The 12,126-nt window shown below is 37.3% G+C and overlaps 1 long non-coding RNA gene across 8 annotated transcripts; it reads left to right on the forward strand.

Annotated features, from left to right (window-relative positions):
• Positions 1-3,901: 3,901 nt before the first annotated feature.
• On the forward strand, positions 3,902-12,126 carry LOC149692559 (uncharacterized). Of its 8 annotated transcripts, XR_016382808.1 has the most exons (4): positions 3,902-4,366; positions 4,440-8,463; positions 8,540-8,654; positions 8,757-12,126. It is a non-coding gene; the product is annotated as an uncharacterized LOC149692559 (long non-coding RNA). The 8 variants fall into 8 exon arrangements; XR_016382809.1 differs by having other exon boundaries at positions 4,440-9,850; positions 11,787-12,126; XR_016382813.1 differs by having other exon boundaries at positions 4,440-9,618; positions 9,726-12,126.

The raw sequence follows: 12,126 nt of genomic DNA on the forward strand, positions 1-12,126 counted from the left end.
CTTCTAACACCACCATCATCCTTAAGGTTAAGACATACGCGGCGATCGGCTAGGGTTACGAGAAACGTCTAGCCTTCCAATGGAGGGGTCTTCCTCCAAGGTTCACGCAATTGCGATGTTCTTATCTACAGCTGCGGTTCGAATCCTTTATATACTACCTATTTTAGTAAGGCGAAGCAACCGGCGTATGCCTCATTTCAAACGCCAATATTAGTCAAGTCTCTCAAGAATGTTTAATTGTTCTTTTTTAAAGCGATGTAACGTTCAATAAGGCGAATAACTAACGAAGAAAATATTAAATATTAATTATATTTATTTTAATATTTAAGATAATCTTGTTTCTCAATTCAAAATTAATACGGAAAGAGTTAAAAAGCAGTCTATGTTATTGTCTGTGTGTGTCCGTCCGTTATTACACTAGTGCCGCAGTGCGCTGCGTTAGAAGTTCGTTTTGCTTTGATGTGTAAAGAAATCCTACAGAACCATAATATTCCCTTTATCCTTAATATAAAGTGAATATGATGAAATATTTTTCGTAATTATGATGCATTTAGTGCTTTTGTAGCTTTAAAGCTCTGTTTCACTTTGATATTCCAAAGAGTTTTTTTAATATTATTATTTGAAATGGCTGTTTATATATTACTTAAGCTATACTACATCTGTATATAGAATAATCCTTGGTTTAGTAATTTCATGAATAAAGCTAAGATCTAGACTCCGGCGGTCATATCTAGTATTACTTGCAATAAGCTTAGTGAAATATAGAGTAAATAATTGAGGCCTGAGGTGAAGTAAGCTTTGGGTTTTGATTTTCGTGTCTGAAATGAAGAGACATCAACGGTTCAGAGTGAGCCGAAAGTTAAATACACTCTTAATTAATCAGGTTAAGATTTTATAATAGAAGAAAAGATGATGGTGGCAATTAGATTAGTAGGGCTAAGCTACAGAGTTTTATTCTCTTTATGATGCGCATTGACTATCAGTGCGTCTAGCTACAATTTAGCTTTGGTATTATTTAACGTTAACACTCATGTTGGCAAACTAAGAATATTGTTGAGGTGAGACGAGACGATGGTGTTTACACTGCTAACCAGTTGTGAATGTAGCTATCAGAATATAGGGTAAACAGCTGAAGCGTAGACTTCATTTCCTGTTTTTTTTTTACCATTAACTGATTTCTATGTGTCCAAGATTTATCCTTATTGGAAGTAAAATGTCGTCTGCTTTACTGTATATTCGCTATGCTTGGAATACTGCTTCAATATTTCGTAAATTTTTACTTCAAAAAAGAGAAATAATTCCATATCTATGTAAAAAACTTTGTAGTAGTAGACCTCTTGACTCGGAGAGGTAATATTTTGGTTTTCCCAACTTGTGTTGTAATTATAAACGACCGTAAATTGAGATTGAATGATTCTACGTTGTTTCCTCTAAGGACATTTCAAATACTTTTTAGGTTCAGTCGCCCGTACAATAGCCCACGTTGTTCTAACACACACACACACATATATATATATATATATATATATATATATATATATATATATAAATTTTAATAGTGTACTATAATATATATAGTGTAATTTTTGCGACGCTTATATAACTCCCCCGCGGTAGTTTTTTTAATCGTCTAAAATATCATTAAGAACAACGTGATTTCTAAGTTTGATGATATGAATATTACATTATATACACGTGTAAAAATGTAATATGTATGTACAATTTCGTGCAACGCCTTAAATCCCTGTAGTGTTAAGAAGTTGTTAACGCTATATAAGGTGGTGGTGGTATATGACAGAACACCAGCTGTCAGCGTTGAAATGTATATGCAGTTCGTATTAAAGTATAGCTTTTTAGGATTTGTCTGGCAATCGATGTACCCGTAGATAAGTCTGTGTGAGGGAATTATGTGTTTTCTTTTTAATTTAGGCTTATAAATTTTGAAGTCCAAATAAAAGGCGCGGAACTTGTATCGAATTCTATATGAGATATATATAGGAAAACCTGGAAAGCGCGTGCAGGATTTGTTCACGTGCAAAAATGTATACGTAGTTTTCAAACAAGGAGGATTTATGCCATTTACACCAGGAGGTTAGGCTATACTTGGCGGACAAAATGCAATACAGAGTAGTCTGGCCTCCTGGTGTCAATGGTATCAATAGTCCTAGTCTGAAAACTATATATAACCAGAAGTAAATAGATTATAAACAATATCTATTTACTTTTGATATAACGCAAGAATAAGAAATTTAGATTAAATAAAATTTTCGAACTTTAATTACTTGGTTTAAACAACGATGCGGGCCCAACTTTTTAAATTCAGAACGCGATTTCAATTATCATTTTACGAATTCTTCGTATAATAACATTTTACTCTTAAAAATCCAATCTTGGTGTTCATAATAATAAAAAAACCCCACAACTATTAATAACATCGCCTTTTTCTCGACACAACATTGCGAAATTAATGATCCAAGTAAAACTAGCAGATTTCCACTAGTGTGTGTGTGTGTGTTAGTGTGTGTGAGGGAGCTATAATGCAATACGCTTTTGATCATCCCGCGGCGCCCCGAGCTAATATATCAAAATTGGTTAGGTATATCGTAAAATTTGTTCCGAAATTCGATAATACTAAATTAGTTCGTAATCTCAGGTTGGTGGTCAAAAACTAATTAAAACGCTCAATTAGGAAATTAGGAATAGATACTCAGTAATTAAAAAGGTATTCACGTGTAAAGTCTACAGTTTTATAACACACACAAAAAAAAACAATTAATAAATAAAAACAGGGGTCCCATTAACATCGTATCAAATTTCCTTTTACCCTTTGACCCTAATACGAAGTTCGTATAGAACAGAATTGGATGGCCATTATCCTTTTTTATACAGGGCTCCATCCCTCTAACAGGCTATTCCTTGAAGCAGGGGGCACTATACTCTTTGCGGCTGACGTAACAAGAGGTGTTAAGGGTGTATAATCATCCACCAGGTCCGTAATTAACGCGGGGTTCCATTGAAAAGCGCGTCATGAATAATGGAAAAGAATATATATAGTTCCTGGGATACCTCGATCCCTTCTCTCTCACTCATCCTTTCAGTATATTACCGACGATTTTTTTTTAACCAAGCCTAAGCCTTATCTAGCAAGATACCGACTGCCACGTATATCTTTTAGTATATTTATTATACAGTGTATTCTTCTATTTGCCGTTCGGTCGACTAACGATTGTTCATTATCAGGTGGGTAACAATGTTTAAACCTAACACTAAAATTCAAATAAAAACTTTTATTTTTGCTGCATTATTGTATTAATTTATCAAAATTCAGAAACAAAGGCTTGTATTGAGAAAGCACGAGACATTACGAATTGTTAAACTTCAAAGCACGTGGCATTGTTCAAAATACGCGCGAAATTTCAAAATCGAGCACGTGGTTTTAGGTCTAAACGCGCGCGAAATTTCAAAATTGAAAACATGGCCTAACCATGCATGTTGTATATTCACTGCAAAGAGCTTTTCCACTAATGCGTTTAAGAGTTATTTATTTCTATGGCACGAATTTAAAATATAATTAGCCGCTTCACATCATTAGGCAAATTACTCTGAATTTAAATAGAGCTCCCTAATTTGTTTCACCACAAAATACCTTCGAACAAACTGAATTCATATATGCATTTATCACGCGATATATTTTACATAATAACACCATCGTATCATACCCCATTTACCAAAAGCAATCATAACAAAACCATTAGTAAAAGTACCATCAAATAATATACCCCACTTCATATAAAAAAATGAAACAAAACAGCAAAACCGATTTCAATTTCCATCTCAAACCAAAGCTAAAGCTAATGATATCTAAGCGTGTGTTAAGTCTCATAAAGAATGAAATGAAAAGAGTAATTACAATAATATTGTATCACGAGTAAATAGAAGCGAGTGCAGTGCAGACGCCAAAGGATATACGGGTATATAGTCTAGAACTATGAAATAATTATAATTATTTTCAAGTAAATATATTTAGTTTTTTTCAGGGTCTAGGCCAGTAGAGTTTTTCCCTAATGGAAAAAATACAAGTTCTGAATTTAGAAGAAGAGAGTTTTGCCTCGCCTCCAGCCAGCTGGGGGGACGTTTTCTACTTTTTTCTTAACTCATGTCCTTCGAAAGGAACGAAGGGAAGGGGGGTTATAGGCGAGTAAGAAGATATCTCCTACCATACCACCACCACCACCGCTACCACCTCCAGGACTCGTCTGTCAAGCTCTTTTCGTGAAAGGAGAGGAAAACCATCACCATCAAGAAGAAGAAGAAACCGACGACCCAATCAGCTCTCTCCAAACTACAAGCCTCTTGCCGCACGATGGTAAGTAAAACTTCGGGAGGGTTCAGTCGCTTATACTAGCTAGTACTTTCCCTATATATCCCCTAAATCCAAGGATGGCCGGTGATGGTGGTGGTAGAGCAGAGCCGTCTTGACCTCCAAGATGATTCGTGCCACGACGCAGGCGCTCTAAGACGTAAACAACGAAGTATCTAACCAAGGCTTAACTTAAGCATTTTAAACTATGTCCTATTTACAAACGTTCTTCGATACGTATCTTTGGCGATGGTGCATGAGTGGTATACCCATTTATTATCTACTTGTAAACTCAAATGTAGAGAGGCTCATGGGTCTTGAAGTTGTCGAGAGAGACTTAAGATCTATTTATAATATAAACGAAAAACAACGAACCCATACCAAAATGACAGACATTCTTCTAAGAAATCAACAGGGTAATGGTAAATAAATATCTTTGGAATCTAACAAAAGTATGATAGATTAACTTCTTCTGCAAAATTGAAGAAAGACAACTCCAATATGGTAACCAATGATATGGATAGTATAGTAATTCTTTGTAACGTTAAAAGCCTACGTCTCAAGTGCTATTTTGTTCAGAAAACAGTCCTTAATTCTAAAGACTTTGTACGAGAAAACAGTCAAATTCCAAGTCCGTAATTCGGAAGGCATACCGCTTAACCCTTTCGCGGAAGGCCCAAGATCGGACGCGTTTTTCGTTGAGAAGAACCAAGCAACGAGACTACGTAGTCAAGAAGGGAAGGTAATAAATTTTCACGGCGTGTTTAGAGATTTCAAGAAGGTGAGAGCGTTTCCGTCATCGCTACCAAAGAGATATGCCTCATATATGAAACGGAGTAATAAATAACGCTCGAGCCCAAACAGAACAGAACAGTACAGCAGCTCTTCTAAGGTGAGGTCTTCCAGACTCCAGTTATGGGGTGCATGCATGCCGAGCGTCCTCCTTCCTCAAGTGCATGGTGTTTAGGCGCTACACGCCGAAAATAAATCATTTTTTGGAGACTAATGGTATATAGCCCCCCATACGCTTGCCTAACGGATAATATATTAAACCCCCTTGAAAGCCTACACACAGGGCCCAAAACGGAAACAAAAGCTAAAAGAGTCGAGAGTTGTCAAAAATTAGCTTATTAACCCTTTTATTATTTAGAAATATTCACCTACCCAGACTTTTAGACGTTAATTAATTCATTCTACTCGACTTAAATAGCTCTGCAAAACAATGAAAACCTACAGCCTTAATTAAACACATTCTCGCATACGCGTCATAACCCTTTTGTGTATATTTCACCACCGAAAACTTCCTAAATTAACCCAATCCATTTAAACTTTTCCCATTCCAAAGTGTGGGAAAATATATACTTAACAATTTTGACAATTAAATAATTACCTAACTTAATCATAACGCGCGTATAATTAAAACTAATTAGAAGTGCACCCCCATCCCGCGGCTAAAGGACCTTCAAATTAAGAGTAAGAGGGCATGTGGGGAAAAATCCAAAAAGCCAATGACCAAAAATCGTGCATGGTTATATAAAACAACAAGATCTATTTGGTGGTACGTGATATGGGATGCATTGGAAACTTCGGAGGGAATCTTTTTGAAGTTTTAATTGCATTATGGCACTGTTATATACGTTATATATATATGTGTGTATATAAAAACCGGATGAACCTGAAATATTGAGGTTTGGTTGAGATATTTTTAACTTTCCCTGAAGAGTATAACTGGCATTTTATGAATAAAAAGTATACAGTAGAGTATACAGAGAATAAGCTCTATGATGGATTTTTCATTTACGAAATACAAGATAGGCGGGGTTAAAAATACCTTCGCTTCTAGTCAAAGATATGACGTAATCTCTACGTATTAAACTAGGAATAGGTGTAATAAGGCTCCTCCTATTTCGTACTAATATTTAACAGAGTTTTTAGCCTGCGTTGCGTATTCCCGCATAATATTCAATTCTTACATGGATTATTTCGAGATGCAGAATGCGCAATTTACTGCTACTTTCAATAGGTATAACTATATAACATACAAAAACGGACCTAAGAGGATGAAATAGATGAACTTATCCTCATCAAACCCAATGATATCATCGAAATATTTCTCATATTAGTAGAGACAATAGATAATTTGCGATCCACTCCTCGAAAAATAGAGAATGCTCTATAAACATGAAACCCTTGGATAGAAACCAAGGCTTAAGTCTATAATATTCCATATAACCAGTATAGGTTTTTACGGTAATTATTATAAGCTTGTTCCCTAACAAAAAACCACGCCTTTCCTCGCAGGCTAACATCTACTTTCAAAAAATTTTTTCTTACCCTCTTTCAAAGAACTCTCCTCATCTTTATAAAAATATGTAAAAATAAAAAAAACCTGTAGTCCTTTTATGCTTTTAACATATACGCAACCCCGCTGTTCCATACAACTATTGATTGCTCCTAGCTGTCTTGTAGATGAGGATAGGGGGGGGGGGAGATTTTAATATTCCCCCTTTACCCTGCTTGTGCCCCCCCCCCCGAAAGCGCCAATCAACTTTCACGTGCCAGACAAAATTCGCTTTATTCTATTTAAATTCTTCACAGCGCGAGAAAGAAGAAAAAAAAAATTATATTTTCTTGAAGTTGAAGTGGAAGCCCCCTTTCAAAAAATAAAAAAAAAATTAGATGACTTAATTTTTAATAAACCTACTTATGGCAAGAAAAATGCAATAAAAAGTTCTTTATCAAAGTTTTTCACGTTTTCTTTTGTGTAATTAATAATTGGAGGAACCGGAAAAATTGGTATTACGAGAAAATAAATTAATAAAATTGAATTTTAAACTTTTTTTATGGAAAATTGCTCAAGCCGAGCCGTGAGATTGTTGTAGTACCACATACTCAAAGGATTTATGCTGAATTTATCAAACTGCAACAGAGACCTGAGTGACATCCAAAAGCGCGGATGTCATAAAAAAATTGTGCTACCTTTTAATATTGCTAATTTCTTTAATTACTATAGATAATTTATTGTTGAACCCCAAATACTTAGTATTGTTGGAAATAGGGCTATCACGTACTAAAACAATTTCCCCGTAACATCTTATAGAACAACAGTTAAAACGTCCCAAAGTTGTCAATAATACCGCCCTTACGAGTAAAAGATAACCAATATCAATAATTTTATCTGGAAAACTGGTGCGTAATAGAAAATACGTGTATCTGACCTGACCTTTGCTCAATTATCATCTTGTATGAAAGATTTCACTATAGCAGCAGCGGGTGGTACCCCCGGCCGTCGTACCGTCATAAAGGGTCAAAGACAAAGATAACGGTAGTGCGTATATCAGGGTACTTAGGACATCAGTAGAGCGTACACCAGAGATACACGTCGGTAGCATACAACGCGCGCCATACGATTTTTCCCCCTTGTTATTAAAAGGACCCAAATTATGACGTTTACTCGATAAAAGGCGCGATACCAGTTATACCAGAAAGCGCGCGCGAACCTTCATTTAGAAATGGTAAAGCCCATCGCCCAACCCTCGATTCCCTGGCAGCATTGTGAGAATTTACGTGTAAATCCCGGGTCAACACGCGACTGGCTTCATATTCCCTTGGCTAAATCATCCGGGCGTTGATATAGAAAATTATGGATCGATACCGTTATACTACGGAGAAAATACGCGGGCTTGATGACCATTTCATTACCAAACTACATTCTGGTCAAGCCTGGCTCTCAGCTACCCCCTAAAACTGACAATCGTTGAAGTTTACAACTGAGATGAAGTAACGAACGCTAAGGTGTTCGATATTTGGCCTCCCCTGCCTATAACACCGTCTCCATTTCAGATTAAAAGTTGTTATGTCTTATATTTTTTCCCACGGCCTGTCGATAAAGCCCGTGTTCTGGCTATGCTACCAGCTACCAGACCAGAAGCCCCCTTTGGCGGAAGCGTGACAGCCCAGCTTTCTTTTTTCTTTTTTTTTGAAACAAAAAGAGAGGTCTCAAACAATAACCTCGCAAAAATAAACTATATAATAATCGAATGTGTATCGTTGGTTGCTTGATTCGACGCATCGACTTGCAATTATTAATGAAATAATGCATGGTAAGAGAGAGAGATATTTTCTTTTCCAAAAACGGATATGGTCCTCTTCTTCTTCTTAGAGAGATACGTTTTTAAGATCTTTCACTTATCGATTATAGATTTTGGTCATCAAGATTTTATAACTCGAAAGAGATTCGTGTATGGTTTTCTCATCAGAAATGTATTTGAGTTTGTTATACTGCATGGATGGGGTAAGTACTGATCTAAGGATAGTAATTTTCTTGTTCCAAAAGTTCTGAAGATTTGTTTCTATATCGAATCTAAACACAATAACCTTGCATGTGGAGCTTTAGATGAAGACATATTCATGACCGACAGTAAGCCCAAGTCATTGGTGAAGGACTAAACGCAACAAACTTCAAAAGACACTTGAAGAGAGACCCCAAACATATCTTAGAAGGTTAACCTACACATTTTGTTATGGTTATTAAACCTACACCAACAAAATTGGTCCATGAGATCAGATGAAAACGACATGTCTGTCCAGTAAACACAAATCTGTTGTATCCAACTTAAAACCCAACGACAACCCTCGATAGAAAAATCCAAACCCCACCACAAAAAGAAAAGGTGCATACATATTCCCTGACTGACTCACATTGTTTCCCAAAACTGTAGGCACACGGTTCAATATAACCCGTGAAATTTATACATCATGTTTATTGAATAAAAAGGGGATGGTTCCCCATAGAGTATTAAGTACAACTATGGGGATAAATAGGCGCACCTATTTATAGATATCAAAAGAAAATCCTCATGATCCCAAACACCCTTAAAACCATTCAGGCGTATATTAGAAAAAAGGGGTGAAAGGCTTCAACGGAAGAGACCAGAGTGTACCACGCAGCATCACCGTATACATATATAGTTGGGGGTGCATTATTGAAGCCTTCGGAAAAACCACCGCTCGTGTTAGACAGTCAGATGAGAGCGACGGGTGGCATGCAGTGCCTTACAGGGAATCCCCTCCGTACGTACCTATAACCTCTGGTAAATACTGTACGGTACGGGTAAGGGGTTTTTCCCCATTATGGCATGTACCAGTGAAACATGCGAGCCTGAATCGCGCGCGCGGGCTTTCGCGTTATAGAGGCTTTAACCCCAAACTTCTCAACGGATCTGACCGGTGACAGACCGCCGCTCGCGCTGCTCACGGTAAATGAAATTCACGTGTCGTTACCCTTCCTTTTTCCTGCTACTTAATAATAAAACCACCTAAGCCTCGGTTCTGAACTGAAAATACCTTTTCCTTCCTGGAAAAGCCCGAGCAACATTACGAAGCGACGATATTCGTCTTTGGAGCGAGCTGCTTCCCAACAGGCAACAACGACTACCAGATACATATGGGAACAGTCACGCATGCGCTCGAAAGAAGACATTCGTCAAGGTAAATAATATGCAAGATTAGACCCCACGTTGTCTTTATGGTGTGGTTGTTCAGGTAAGGTTGCGTGTGATTAGGGTTAGGTTAGACTTAGGTTATGTTGTACTAGCCATATTTTTCCAAAATTGAGCATTTTGAGTTTGAGCGAGGGCCAAATGTTTTGGACTATATCCATGCCTCAATCCGGGCTTAACTTCTAAAGGGTCCTTTATTAAAAAGGCCCTCTTTTTTATCTACGAATTGGTATATGGGATCCGGAGCTCTTGGATAGGGACTAACTTTAGCATTAATTGCGGCTATCCATCAATGTCCCCACGAACGGTGGCGAAAGAATGACCATGGAATGAGTATACTGCCGCTTACCGGTATACCTTTAAGCGAAGCGCGCGGGTACTTGCGGATAAGAAGAAAGGAATTGCGCCTACTGGTATGAATTCCCCAAATATATGGGAATAGTTCAATAATGTGGTCATATTACTTGGGTTTTAATTATTAGGTACCATGTACGTCGTTAAATTGAAAATTGTATAGCGTCATTGAACGATCAATGCGCCAGGGCTTAGGTTATATTTAAACCTAACTTAATCCGAATTTATTAATTATTTTGTATTTGTAAAGGCCATTGGCAAACGCGATCTATTTCAGCCTTAATAATGCGCCAAGGCTTAGAGTAAAAAATGAATGTAAAAACTCACCTTAGATTTCTTGGAGATGAAGGATTGAACGGTTGAGATGTTTCGTCGAATTTACAGGTTCTACGGCTATAAAAACATGTTTAAAAATTATTAGACTTAATAAATATCATTAAATTAATTTAGAAACGGTGTAATTACCTGAAGTAGAAATATAACGCCCCGTCTCCTGTTAGACAACTTGCACTTATGATCTGAAGCGCATAAGCAGACGACACAATTTTTGTGCGCCACTGAAATTACTTCTCATTATTACCGATTGTTTCACCATTGCTTTCTGGAAAATAAAAATAAATTTAAAATTAATTAGACTGTTGAAATAAATTGATATTAAACCCTAAATAATAAAAATAATTTAGTTAAAACTGCGTTCGGTACATTTAACCAAAGCCACCAAAAAATTATTAACTCGTATTTAATAGGCACGGTAATTTTTGTCAAACCTAAACGCACCACAGAAAAATAGGGATTTTTTTTTTCAGGAAAATTGCAATGTGACATATTTCAACCCAAATCCGTCGAATTTTGGTTAGTGTGTGGGGTTGTCACACGTCGTTTCAAAACTCGAACAAAACCCCTCTAAGTGGGTTGTACGCGTCCTTATAAAATCAGACGGGTTAAAATTATCGTCATTTTTCCAAAAAAAGGGAAGGAGAAGGGGGGTGGATGGGTGGGTTGTTAATAAAACCTTAAAGGTGCGCACCATTCACACCTCTTTCGCCACGTGGATCCATCCGTACAACTCGCGGCAAGGCGCGCAAAGTGGGACGACCTAGGTTGACACCTCACAGACAGCTAAACAATAGGTAACCCTGACATATTTCACGGTCACCTGACAAATCCCGCCAAATTAGACGACAGCACGCGAACTTTGCTTAGACATATCTCTCAGTGAAATGAACCCAAATTTGAAAGCCTCTCATTTATGAATCACTCAATTATTCCAAAAGAAAAAAACCTTAATGACAAAAGAATTAACTGCGGTACTCGACTGCAATTTGGCTCCAGGACAAGGTGTCTAAATACTCTGTTGACAATACACTTCAGCATTTAAAAATAAAAAATATAGTAAATAGGTTAACGCCATTTAGTTGTACAGAGTCAGTCGAAAAAAATTGTTCCTTGCAAGACAATTGAAAATTCCTTCGAATACCCTAACCTTACTGCAATTCTGTCACACAACGGGTCATGATATCCCCAAATTTTCTTCGACTCCATCCAAAAATAAACGAAATGGACATGGATAGTGAAAGGACCGGTCGAACTTCAGTGCTCTACAAGTACATGGAAGACCAAGCTAGGACGAGGGTAACCCTGCAGATCGATAATGGTACACACGTTTAATCTATAACCATACCATACTCGGATGACCGAAACTTCGATCGCCAGCGGAGAAGTGCCATGCACGTAACCAACCAACAACATCGATGACCTTTTCCCTGGCCTAACACTATATTGGCAACATGGCCTTGTCATAAGAATTTTGGAGTTGCGAAAACAAACAGTAGAAAGTACCATATTCTTTCACGTGCATGGCGGGAAATAATTAGGCTTAACAAAACATGGAAGCGCGTGCACGACGTGGCT

The sequence above is a fragment of the Phalangium opilio genome, unplaced genomic scaffold (genome assembly GCF_054372755.1).
Source record: "Phalangium opilio isolate 3A_F unplaced genomic scaffold, DU_Popi_V2 ptg000024l_1, whole genome shotgun sequence".
Taxonomy (NCBI): Eukaryota; Metazoa; Arthropoda; class Arachnida; order Opiliones; family Phalangiidae; genus Phalangium; species Phalangium opilio.